Source organism: Meleagris gallopavo, chromosome 3 (genome assembly GCF_000146605.3).
Source record: "Meleagris gallopavo isolate NT-WF06-2002-E0010 breed Aviagen turkey brand Nicholas breeding stock chromosome 3, Turkey_5.1, whole genome shotgun sequence".
Taxonomy (NCBI): domain Eukaryota; kingdom Metazoa; phylum Chordata; class Aves; order Galliformes; family Phasianidae; genus Meleagris; species Meleagris gallopavo.
The window spans coordinates 39,269,865-39,283,298 of NC_015013.2; the positions used below are offsets into that span (position 1 = coordinate 39,269,865).

At 35.5% G+C, this 13,434-nt stretch overlaps 1 long non-coding RNA gene across 1 annotated transcript; it reads left to right on the top strand.

The window, feature by feature from the left end:
* The first annotated feature begins 12,065 nt into the window (after nucleotides 1–12,065).
* On the top strand, nucleotides 12,066–13,434 carry LOC104910240. Its single transcript, XR_002113691.1, has 2 exons — nucleotides 12,066–12,313; nucleotides 12,598–13,434. It is a non-coding gene; the product is annotated as an uncharacterized LOC104910240 (long non-coding RNA).

Consider the following 13,434-nt stretch of genomic DNA (forward strand, 5'->3'; position numbering starts at 1 on the left):
AGTCTATTTTCTGAAGCTGATAAGACTCACACTAAAATTTGATGAAAAAAAATGTTTTTGTGTGAAATTTCTCAATCAGCCAGGCAGAGTTGGTTAGTTGCAGCCAATATAGCCAATAAAGTTTAGGTCTGATCCTGCAAGCAATGCACATCCGCAGGTACTTTCTGGAAGAACTAATTTTTGCTTCTTACTCACAGGTAAAACTTTTCTTTCTTGTTTCATAGGAGGAGTGCTTTTAAAAACAATATGACACACAGAGTAGCATGGGAGAAGTAACACTGCTAGTGAGTCAAATGATTGAGATGTTTAAAGCCATCAAAATGCAATTTGATAATTCTTAGACCTTCATGTAGGTAATGTAAGTTTTTTCACTAGAACAAGTAATTTGCATGCCTTGCAGTCTTTCCTAGGTGTTGTCTATCTTTAATTTAAAAGGTAGTATTAGAAATGCTTCATAACGAAAAAAATATTTTAGGAAGACTGACCTGACATTGAGATACATATGGGATCAAGCAGCAGCAAGGAATGACCTTTAAAATCAAATATTCTCTGTTCTCACTCCTTCATAATCTTAAGTAGCAGAGGAAGGATAGCATATATCCTCTCAGCCTGGGTCTCAGTGTGTTATGGGCACAGGGAGCTATGAGATCACCTGTGTCCTTCTTTTGGATCCATAAATGATAAATGTGTGTTACGAAAAACTTGCTAGCCAATTTAATGAGATCTAAATCTTATGTAAGCCATTGTTAAATTATGTCAATCATTTAATAAGTTTAACAAGAAGGTCATGTCTCCTCATTTAGTTTTCTATGTTGTTAGGTCTGTATCACAGACTGCTACTGACTTCAGAAACCACCTGAACAACACTGAAGAATTAAAAAAAAATAAACAAGAAAAAATCCACAACTCTTTAGAAGCTTCTGTGAGAAGACAGTTCTCAAAATCTTGGTGGGTTGAGAAAGATGCATGCTTGACTGAGGGAACAGTACCCAATATGTTAATATCAGAATACCAGTGCTCATCTCATAATTCCAAATTCAAGATATTTTAGAAAAGCTCAAAATGCCTCCACTTCAAAGTGAATTTTACCAAATCAAGAAGGGGAAAATTGCTTTTTCTATGAGTTCTAGGCTTCTCTGTAATTGATGATTTGCACAGAGGGCCATTTCCTATTGCCATGGCAACTGGATTATGACTCACAACTTTTCTGAAACTTTTGGTCTGATTTTGAGTCTGTTTGTGTGAATTAAGGCATCTACTGTTCGTTAATCCAGAGCTCGGGTGTCCTGGGTGTGCTTGGAATTATTGCAGTGGTTGCCTTGCACTTGCAAAAGATACTATTTCCAGCACTGAGAATAAGTTTCAACCAAGGAATATCAAATTCCCCCGTCTACTGGTTTCTGACCTAATAAAAACACTGCACTCGAGACAGAACCCTTGTATCGTCAGAAATTAGAGTGCACAGTGAGTGATTTGCAAAGCAGCTCTATGAACAATCCTTTAGCCCAGAAGCAGCCCTGGAGCCACACCAGGGAGGCCTCTGGGGTTTGGGGGCCCTGCGGCTAGCTCTGTGGCCTGAGGCTTGCCCTCCTTTTGGGGGCCAGGGCAGCCAAAGCTCTGCTTGGGAGGAAGCGATGGTGGTTAGCACAATGCTGGTGATGGCTTCAGAATACCTCTCAGTGCTGTCTTTACGTTTTAAAGAGAAAAAGTACCTCCACATGCTTTGAGTAGTTCTTGATAGTAATTTGGTACTGCATTTTTTCACATTTATTAGGTTCATTGTACAGCAACAGGGGGACAAAAATTGAACTAAGCTACTTTAATTGGCAAAATGACCAAGTTCAGGGTCAGAAAAATGTCAGTGTTTTTTTGTTTTTTTTAAGGTGAATTTCTTAATGACAACAATAACAGAAAAAAAAATAAAAACACAACACTATTACAACAATGGGTTGTTTGGAGTCTGTACGTGATTAAATAAACTTGTGGGTTTTATCCTATGTACATTAAAAAAAAAACTTTTAATGGCAAAACAATTAACATGTATAATGGATGAAAAATTGTTATGTGTGTAATAAAAAACTAATTTAAGAAGCCAATGGACATAAAAATCAAAAGAAAAATCTAACTTCAGGTAATGCTGGACTAGATCATGGAAGAGGAAATATAATTATAGGTAAATTCACTATGGAACATAGCAGGAATGAGGTCGAAGTGTAATCACCCAGAACGTAGCTTTTCAAGACAGATTGTTTTATTCTTCTGCTGAACTGAAACATCTCTTGATGGTAATAAATGTTACCTTGTGCTGGGGGTGTATTTGCAATAAATTGTCAGAAAAAGTTTCTTTAGCTGCCTACACATTTTTTCATACGACTCTCAAATATTCTGTGTTTTCTTCCCCAGAGTGCTTGCATAATTTTATTTTTGGTGAGAGATTAAATGCCCAGCTGTAAACAGTGGTAGGCGACAACTGCTAAAGCAAAGGTATGAAATCTAACTGATACTATCCATTTAGAGAGAGAGAGAGAGAAGTAAAATAGCCTGATCTGGTAGATAAGTTCAATAGACCACAGCTATAACACCTGTGAAAACTGTAACTGTCTGAGCCACAACGCTTTGTTAGAATTTCATTTGCTTCAGTTTTATTTTCTTATTTTTTTGCACTCAGCAGTGACTTCCTTCAAGTGTTTTCTATTCCTGCAGCTCTAGAAACTTTTTTTGAATCTTTCTCTTTGAACTGCAGTCAAACCACTTAAGAATCAGTTCAGTTTTTTCTGCCTGCCACTTAAATCTTGCATCTCTTTACACCCTCATAGATATGGTAACATAAGCTTTGTTTTGATGTTAGTTATTTGGTTGGTTTTATGCCAATGTAGCAATACTTTTGGTAACTCTCTTACAAACATAGAGATGAGTCTGCCCTTTTTATTTCCTCTCTCATCTTTGAATGAAAATGATTTTGTTGAGTAAAAAAAAAAATTGGACTGGTATAGCAGGGTCCATCCAAGGGCAATGACACTGCTCTAACTATTGTGGCAGATGTATAAATTTCATGCATAACAAAGCTTTCATCTATCCCATTGAAAATAAAGAGAATATAAGATGATCTACTTCAACAATTCTACATTTCTTCTTCTTAAAATGTCCTCATTCTGCCATTCTCCAAAATTGTTCTTAGTTCGAGTTAGAATTTTTTGATTTCACAGGGACTTGCATAGTCTGAGAATTACAGATAATCCACTGCTGACCAGAAGAGAGCAAAGCGATGCACAAACCCACCACCAGCTTCTGTGCCTGACAGACCAGCAGCTCACCTACTTGTGTTTGCAGAATCCTTTTGAATTTCTAGATAAAATGAGATGAGTTGTGCTTCTATTCTGCTTTTCAGGCAGTGCTTTTTATTACTGTTACATTCAAAAGGAGTTCATATCTGCCCAGTGTCTTTAGTAAGTCTTCTCAAAGAAGAAGCAATATCAGTGTTTTGGAGAACTCAATGGAAATGCATTGCTTGGTAGGCAACAATGATAATTATAAGTTTTGGGTTGGTTTGTGTTGTCTTCTGCATTTTGATTCGGTTTGTATTTTGCTTTTGTTGCTATTGCTTTGTTTTCTCAGGACTTCCACTGCATGTATCAGTACAATAAACAAGACAGCATTTCTCAAATGCAGCAGGAGATCATCTAGGAAAAAAAGTGAATTCAGAGTGTCAGAAATTTCTCTTTGTAGAATTAATTAACACTGTCAAAATCTTTCCAGAAAAGCAAAATGAGAACTGTTTTAGATGTTTTAGACACCAGCTAAGAATATCTAATACCAGAATGACACAAAATCTGTATCTTTGTTCTCAGAAGACTTTATTCATCATTTGATGAATTAATTGAGCTGCCACATTCTGTATGTTATTTTACACACACACACACACACACACACACACACCTTTTTTAGCAATAGATTTCCTGCTCCAGGGAAAGGGGGGCACATATATATTCGTCTCAGGTTTAATAGAAAATACAATTGATTCAGCAGTGAAAAAAAAAGTGTCCATTGAAGCTGAAATATAATACAGGAGTTACTATTCACCATCATCTAGATGAGAAACAGCAACGAAAACCGGCACATAAAACTCTCTATCAAGACAAGAATTGAAAGAAAAAAAAACATCAGACAACAGTTCTAATATTACAATGTATCTTTTATTTTCCTCTTTGAAAAATAAACAAAAAATACTAATTGCTTCTCATTGCAAAATAAATACTGATAATAATGGACACTACTGCAAAGAAGTTGATAAATGCAATTTTGTCCTTAGAGAAATCTTGATAGATAGAGGATACTAGCCAGAACAACCAGAAACCTGAAGTTGTACATGTGACAGGCCTGTATGTGAAGAAGAACAACCAACTCTTTAAAATTATTCTAGCAAGATTTGCCTTGGTTTATCTATTTAAATTCCTGCCTGCTTAATGCACCAGATTATTCTGCTTTTGCTTTTGAACACGTCATAAAAACAGATCGCTTCCTTTTCAAAAATCTCTTTCAGAGTAAAGAAAAGAGAAATAATGTTTCAATTAAAAATAGAAGGAGATCGTTGTAGGAAAAGAAATATCTGCAAATTTTCATTTATAAATGGTTTAAAATGAGCTTGATTTCAAGCTTGTAGGGGTTTCATATGATTTCAGCTAAGGAACCGTAAGAATAAAACCATAATATTTTTAATTTATAGTAGCATAAACATACTATGATAATTACGTTAAGGTATTTGGTAAGCCATCTTTGAGCAGGTATACTACTTTATAGCCATTTAATGCTTCATATAGATCACAAACATACTTTTTAAAGAAGGCTGTCAAACTCCAGTGCCTCCTTGTTATGAGAACATAAAAGAAATAAAAAAAACACCTATGTGGTCAGAATAATTAGATTCAAAAAATAAATCCTTAAAAAACTGCTTGTGATTATTCTGTAATGGGTGCTCTGAAGTCATACTGATGTAATATAATTAAACTTCTAGGATCTTAGAAATCAGTGGTCACAGTTGCAGATTAAATTTTGGAAAATAAAGGCAGTGTACTATATTCCTTCTCGAACTGTAGAGACTAATTGAGCATATGAGTCACACACTGCTTTATGTCGGTATAAATATATACCATTGATTTCTTTGCAACTGCATTAGCATAAAACAGATGTAAAATGTTGTAGTGAATCAGGCAGGCCATTAAGATACAATTATGCTATTTCTACTAAAACAAATGATTACAACAGATATTCATGTATTCCATTAATTTGCAGTTTACTGTGAATCCTTTCTTGAAAAAGTTTTCCTACTATGTAGGACTTTCCCTGAGGAAATGAAGAGTAAAACAGCTCAGTGGTCAAGAAGCATCTATTCATGATTTTTAGTAAGGAAAGGGATTTTTACATGAAGAATTGCAGTGTATCATCATATGGGGGTGTAGAGTTGTAAACAAAATACAAGACCAATAGTACTTAATTCATTACAATAGAACAGAAATTTTGATTTGTCTTCAGATTTGTTGTTTGTTATTTCTTCCATTTTATTGCATATTTAAAGCTTTGGGAGGAGACTGCTGCTTTTACGTAATTCTATTTGTCCTTTTAAGTCTCCCTCCCTCTCTGTCTCCCGTGAAAGGGGAAGAATTTAGACCTTTATTTGGTCAACATTTTCTCTAGAAATAATTTTTATTTTCTCTTTTGAAAATGTTTTGCAATATACTCCAAGGGTAAGACTGTCTTTGTTCTGAAGCATAATTCTTTCAAGCAGTAGTTTAAATAGCTGGATTGGTACTTCTTGCAGCATTTAAAACCTGTTAAAGGAAGAAAGAAAGAAGTGCCTGTACTTTTGTGCCAAGTCAGCAAGACCTTGGAGAAAGCACTGCCACTGTTTTTCCTGAAACCTCTATACCATAGATATTCAATGCCTTTGGCTGTATTTCATCATGTACAATCAATGAATATTCAGATGGTATAGTATATCCAGGAGCTTGGCTGATGTAATTATTATATTGGAGTAGGAAAAGAAAGACACTTACCCTATCCTAGGCTCAAAAAACAGATTCCAGTGAAGTAGATCTCCAGAAGAGATCCTTCCCCACCGGCAGTCAGCTCTTAAATGGGTCTAAGAGAGGTGGAGGCAGGCTCCACCCCTTCCTGCAGCACAGGTGAATTGCCTTCACCTGTGCTCCCGTGGCTGACTCACTGCTCACCTCAGGTGATTAATCAGAGGTTTAGGCCGTGATTCAGCAGCCCCATACACATCAGAACATAAGTAATGAAACAGAACATGGTAATTTTGAAAAGGAAAGATCTCAGACCTACTAAGTGTGATAGATTAAATAAAAGAGTTCAAAAATAAGGTTTCCTCCAAAGTCTGTGCCCTCATGGGAGCCATTCTGTCTTCTAGTTCTGCCACCTGAGTGACAAGCTTCACAAGGCCACTGTCGTACGGGCTGTGGGTCTTGTCTGCTCTGAGGTCTTCTCTAATCACAGCTCCTCCGCTCTGTGCCCACGCTGCAGGCGTGTGGCTCCCTGCCCCATCCCAATGTCTGTCTCTACCAGTCTCATCTCAGCCAACAGCAAATTCCATCTCTGTTGCCCGATTACTCACTTCCCCTCATATTTTAACATAAATAAAAAAATATATATGAATAAGTTGTCAAAGCAAATAATTAACAAAGCAAACACTGATCTGATCTTCTGTTTTCACACATCATTACTGCTGAGTGTTTGGTGTTTGGATTTGGCTTTGTGTATTCTTACGGCGAGAAACTTTTTGATTGTATTGGGAGCTTGAATTGATCTTGTTGGAAGGAGATCTGCAATATCAAAAAATAATCTGTCCCTTTGCTCTTTATTGAGTTTTTCTCAAAAGAAGAGCACAAAAAGGGCTTAAGAAAAGTTACATGAGATATCTTTCTTTACTAAAAAGTTAGTCTGTTTCAGGTTCTGAATGCATCAACAAAAATAAGATAGCACGGACAAAAGATGCAGTCTTTTCTTTCTCTAGCTTTCTCCTTGGATTTTGAAGGCCATTTTTTCAAGCCATAAGCTTGTTTGCCAAAGGTCAGCTACAGATCTACCTTGAAGACTTGTCTGAGCTGACAGTATCATATAATTCAGAATAACCTCAACCTCCTCAGGAGGGTTTCACATCCTGGCTGTATTTAAGGGGGGTGTTCTCATGAACCTCTCTGCCAACAAAAGGAAAAAACACCAACGTTCATTTCCTTAAACTGGGTTTTAACAGTTTTAAAGTAAAACGCTTGATTTTTTTTTTAATAGCAACATGATTAACATGAAACGTAGAGATGAACCAGGAGAAGGTTAATTCAGGAAAGATAACAGTTGCATAGGAATGGCTGTGTTCTGAAAGCAAAATACCCTTTCCCAAGGTCCTTTGCTTGAGCACCTTAAAGCTTTTCTGCTTCCATTTTTCTTTCATTAAAATGAAACTCCTGGGTTTCTGTAAATAATACTACTTTTCTGAAGCTAACAAGCTAAAAGATTCAACAGAAGGACAAGAGCTAGGTTAACAACAACAAAAAAAAGAACAGCATACAGAGTTGACTAACAGTATTAGTACATTAAATTCATAGAGATTCAAATATCATCTATTATTTTCCTTTGTAAATCAGTATATTGCAAATCGCTCAAATGACATCTTCCATGTTATTTCCAGATAAAGATTCAAGGTCATAACATAAACCAATTATCAACAAAATGTGAAAAAAATCCAGTAGTATCTTCCTATGCTTAAAGGAGAAGATTTTATAAAATATTTTTAAGGACATTTTCATTATCTTACTGAACAAATCAATGGCAAATATTTACAGACAAGATCGCCAAATAAAAAAAGTTTAGTTCGAAGAAAAATGCCGTGTGATATCTCCTATCATTAAGCAATTGCATAATTAAAAATGTGAAGAAAATATTCAATATTGAAATGAAATATCTGGTTATTTTCTTGGAGTTATTTCTCAAGTTTTTCTTTTTCTTCTTTAAGTAGGTCAACTGTTTTTTATTTACTCAAATAATGTTATTTATTAAATTCTCTTCCTGTCATATTTTCCACGTTTGTTTTATTCAGATGAGCAGAGGAGTGCTTTTGCTGTTTTAAGAATTCCCCCTGCACACAAGTAGACACAAACTTCTATGAAGTTTGGTAAGTTGTCGCAGGCAAACTGTCTAGCCACGAATACATCAAAGGATCATCACTTATACAGTGAACTTAAAAAATACCACAGACCTTCTTATCTCCTACCAACACACCTCTCACTTAAGAGTCAGCAGCAGTATTGCTTTATGGTGTCTAGTTCAAAATTTGTTCAGCAGTGGTGTTTCTCCCACTTCCTTAATCAGACCTTTATACTATTAGTGCATATCACCATGAGCATATTTTGTCATTCAGCATAGCTTTTCAATGTTCAGATTCCATCAATTGCTTGTGATTAATCTTCCTGGAAATAAATAAATGTGAAACTACCCTTGAATCTCAGCATTTAGCAATATCTAGCCTTCATGTTGCAGCTGTGGTTTTATCGCTAACAGTCTTATCTTCCTGACCCATTTAGGTGCTCAGTGTTACATTGGAATGATAATCCAGTTAGCAGTTTGGTTCCAAAAATGCAGATAATTTTCCAGTTCTAGAAATGTAAAAACACAGTCTTTATCTAAAGACCCCTGAATACATATCCTCTTGCAGCATGGGGGGATGAAACAATTCATTGTAGAATTATTACTTATATAGTGCAACCTGAGCAATTGCCAGTGCATTTAAAAATAAGAAATCATTAAGATTTTGAATATATAGATCCTATTTTCTCTAAATCTCTACTCTGCAGAAGGACTTTAAGTTTTGATCATTTTTTTCCTCCTCTGAGGAAGTAAAGACTCCTCTGAGTCTTTACTAACGTACCCCTAAAATGTGACTATATTTAGGTCAAATTTTTTTCCAATTTCTTTGGAAGAATTCTCGGTGTTAACTTCTCTGATGTTAATGAATACGTACTAAAGAATCTTATACTGCATCAAGCATGCATGTAGATTAATCCAATTTGGAGTCTTTATTAGTGCAATTAGATTAGCACAATGCAGAATAGGAGAAAGGAAATTGAATTATTTGCCTTTATCCAACTACACTGCTCAGCCCTTCTGTTTAAAGAAACCAAGAATAGTGAATGGAAGAGGAGGTAATTTCCTTTATGGTAATCTAGAGGATGACTGTTATCCATGGAGAGATAGTTGTGTCTTTTGTTGCCAAACTACCATTCTGAGTTGATTAGCCTGGCTTCTAGATAGAAGAGCTGATGTCCAGAGATGCAGAGGCCAAGACCAAACTATTCAAAGCACTCACTCCTTCCAGTCCATTTCCTTCATTCTCTTCACTGAAGATTCACTGAAACAGTCCCCTTGGCCTCACCATTTTTCCATTGGTCATGTTTATAAGTGGTACCTGGAGTGATCTCCTTTTTGACTATCTCCTGCTTCACTGCACTGCCACAGCCAAGGCCTTTTTCCTGGAAGAAGCAGAAGCAAGTAGATTTGTCTCTCTTTCTGCAGTATTGCTGCAGGCCTATCTGTTAAATCTTAAGTGCTAATAAATCATTAAAAAGGGTATTAACATATTGTGTTGGCCCTATGCGTATATCTTATTCTTCACTCACTTATAGCAATTTCCATTAGAGAATCCAATTACAGAAATCATTGTGACATGCTTTGAAACAGCATCCTTCATTATATCTTATCTATATATTGGACTGTGGGAAATTAATGCACCAGGAAACAAAATGATGCACCCAGAGACATAAAAGATGTGTGTTCAAGTCAAGACTGAAATCCAACCCATATATTTCCAATGTGTTTGTGCAATTCTTTCTGTTTTGTTTTGTTTCTTTCCAATTTTTGTTTTAAGCCACCACTCTACGGTTATACATTCAGTTATAAAATTATGCTATGTTGTTTTTTTGCTGTGATTTTTTGCTTTAAATTGTGATTGGCACTTAGAGAACAATTACTGAAATACAACTTAATTATCTCTGTGAACACCTCCTTGCTTTGCTTTGGGCTTCTCAGGATGGAGAGAATAATGGGATTACTGGGAAAGAAGAGCAGTGTTATAGCAGGCAGAGAACTGGAATGGAAGAGACCAAGGAACTACTCAGGTGATCATGCCATGTGCAGTTGCTGTGAAGGTCTCTTCTCCACAGATGCTCAGAGAAACGTGTATTTTCCAGCCTTTTTCTGCTGGGGCCTGTAGGGAGAATCACAGGTTAGAGGTTCAGGGAAATGGGAGGGATGGTTGCAAGATAGCCTTCCCTTTGTTGTCTGCTCTGTCCACAGGCTAGAAGGGCATAGTAGAGGCAGTGTTTATTTCTCTTTTTTATGTATCTTATGTAAAAAATGACAAGTAAAGCTTGTGCCTTCTCCCAAATTGTACCAGTGAAGTCAGCTTTCATAGTGGCTACAGGTTCTTAATTTGTGAATCCAGGCACAGGTGTTCAGAGGAGCCTTGTAGTGCAGTCTTTAGGGGAAGAACCAGTAATACTCTGTTTAAAGGCTGCTGCTTTTAGTGGGTGTGAAAAAGAACCCTCTTTTGAGGACCAAATAACTGAACCAAGAATCCCTGGACTTTTGTAGTAACTGTGACTGTTGTGCAAGAAATAAATGTGTTTAGACAACATATAGTATCACTGATACTTAGACATCACGTGGAGCTGGATGTTAATTTCTTAATTTCTGTTTTTCTCTTAAAGCCATATGGAGAGAAATGAGTGTGAAATCCAGAGCAATAAAATAGTAATTTATATACGAACAAATAAATGAAGGTAAATGAAAAATGATTTTCACTGAAGGGACTTTGTTTTCATTTTGGAGATTTCCTGAGTACTTAATCTTAGTTTTAATTAAAAAAGCAGATGTGCAAGAAGTTTTATTTGTAATAATAATTAAAAAACATATTCATGTCTATTTATCTTTTCCTTCACTTCAGATCTTGTGAAACATCACTCATTTCTAAACTAGTATTACCATATGTAGTATGACATAAAAAATATTTCAGTGTAGAGAGATACTTCATCTTTTTGCCTTATTTGCAATTGCAACAGCTAGCCAGTGAGTTCATTAAAGACTTAAATATAAAAAACATGCAGATCCTGTGTAGTTGATTAAAGACCGTAATGCCACATAGCATCCTGGAGCCAGGCCTTGTTGACTCACAGAATCCTTTTTTCCTACTGTACAAACATCTGACATCTTCTGTACAAACATTTGACTTCTGAACCTCCTAATTTCATTATTTTGTTACCAGCAATCATTTCATTTCCTGAGATAAGCTAAATGTAAGTAAATATTTTAATCTGATTAGAAAGATAGCTGTAATACAAATGAAACTCAATCTCTGACTAATTTTTTTCTATTTAGATTTTTCAGATAGGATCAGATGGACTGTTGACAATCTGGGAGTATCTTGTGAATCCAGATTATGATTTTTCCAGGAAAATAGTATGTAGGTGCTGCTCTTAGATACTTCATAGAAGCTTGTTGAGTTCTAAGGCTTCATTGGTCCTTAAAACTTGTGCTGTTATAAATTTCCTGTACTTGAGGAAATTCTTTTAGTATTAAAAATAATTGAAAAGAATACAATACATAAATGAAGACTTTATTAAAAGAAGGTCATAAGAAATTTTCATTGAGGGCCATTTTTGTTAAGTATGCACCATTTTTGTTAAGTTTGCATCACTTGGAATATGAAGCCCAGGTTTCTGGAAAAAACAACAACAACAACAAAAAAAACAACAGAAAACAAACAAACAAAAAAACCCACAAGGTTTTGTGTATAGTATTTTCCTATTTTTAAGGACATTATATTTTTGCAATGACCTCTAAAGTATAGGAACTGTCTTCTCTTTCAGATTTCTTACTCCTTGAACAGCAGACAGATGTTGATTTGGAGTAAATGGCACAGAAGAATTCTATTGGCTTGTTTTGATGAAACCTGAAAATCTCGTCATTTATCATCTACATCAGTTATCATATGGCTGGAGATTCAATAGTAGTGGAAAACTTTTCTCTGAGATAGTTTTAGATATGAATTCAGTGCATCTTTGACGCAATTTTTAGAATGTGAAAGTAAAAAGCTCGTGATGTTTTTCATGTTTCAAAAGTAAAACCTTCCCCCTGAGAACAGCATGTGTTGTGCAGAGACTGCACAAAGCCACATAGCGCCAGTCACTGATTCCAGTGTTCTTTGAGATGGACCATGCAGCTTTCCTTGTTGCTGTTCTCCAACTTTTTAGAAGTAAGATCTCTTTCCTATTCCTAGCTATCATATTTCTTTCCTCTTCTTACATAATTACGGATATGATCACAACTCACAAGTGTGCCATTGTGTGCTTCAGACAAATATTAACTCTCCAGTCATACTCATACATTAGAAATAGTTACAATATCGGGGGGTAGTGGCTATTTTTAATGAATATTTTCTTCAGAATTTTACTTCTGGTGCTGCTAATGTCATTTCTGAGTTTTGCTATAATTTCAATTTTTAATAATGTTTATAATCAAACTGAATGTATTTCTTAGTTTTAGCCAGTGTGGAAGGAAGGTTTGTGGATTCAACTATAAATCTTTCAGAGAAGATGAAACTGGAATGCATATATCCAAAAAAAGCTGTGATAACACAGACATCCTGGATGAAACAAAATGGAAGTCATAAAGAAAATATTGCCGTCTTGCATCCTATCTATGGCATACATATTGAAGACAAATACAGAGGAAGAATATATTTTGAAAATACTTCTAGGGAAGACCAATCCTTATCCTTCAACAAGAGTACTTTGGAAGATGTTGGTCTTTACTTTTGCTCCATTGTAACTTACCCAGATGGAGTCTCTGAGAAGATAATAGAAGTTATTCATCCAGGTAAGGAAATTTCTCATCACTTTTTAAATTTCTGATATACCCAATACAGAAATTTATGCAAATTTAGGGAATATCTGGCTCTGTAACTTTTCAATTATACTGCACATTTAAATGGATTAATTTGGGTGAAAGTACAAAAACATCAGGAAATAATTATTTTGCTCTAACAAAAGTTTATTTTAAGAGAAGTAGGAAATAAGGAGTGGAACTGAAGGACACAGTTGTATGTCACAGTACCAGTTTGTCACATGCCAGACTTTAGATAGCAATGATCATTTCAAAAGTGCATTTCTATAGTCTGTAGGATCTCCTTAGAGAATTAATTAAACCTTATAACTGCCCATGGAGGGTAATGGATTTTTATTGCTGTGCTTTATAGTGAGGATGCTACTGTGCACTGGTTTCAAAACTAAGAAAAACAGAAAAATGAACAAACAAACAAAACAGCAGCAATAACAAAAAACAAGTGAAAACATTTATGAATGGTGTGGCAGCAAA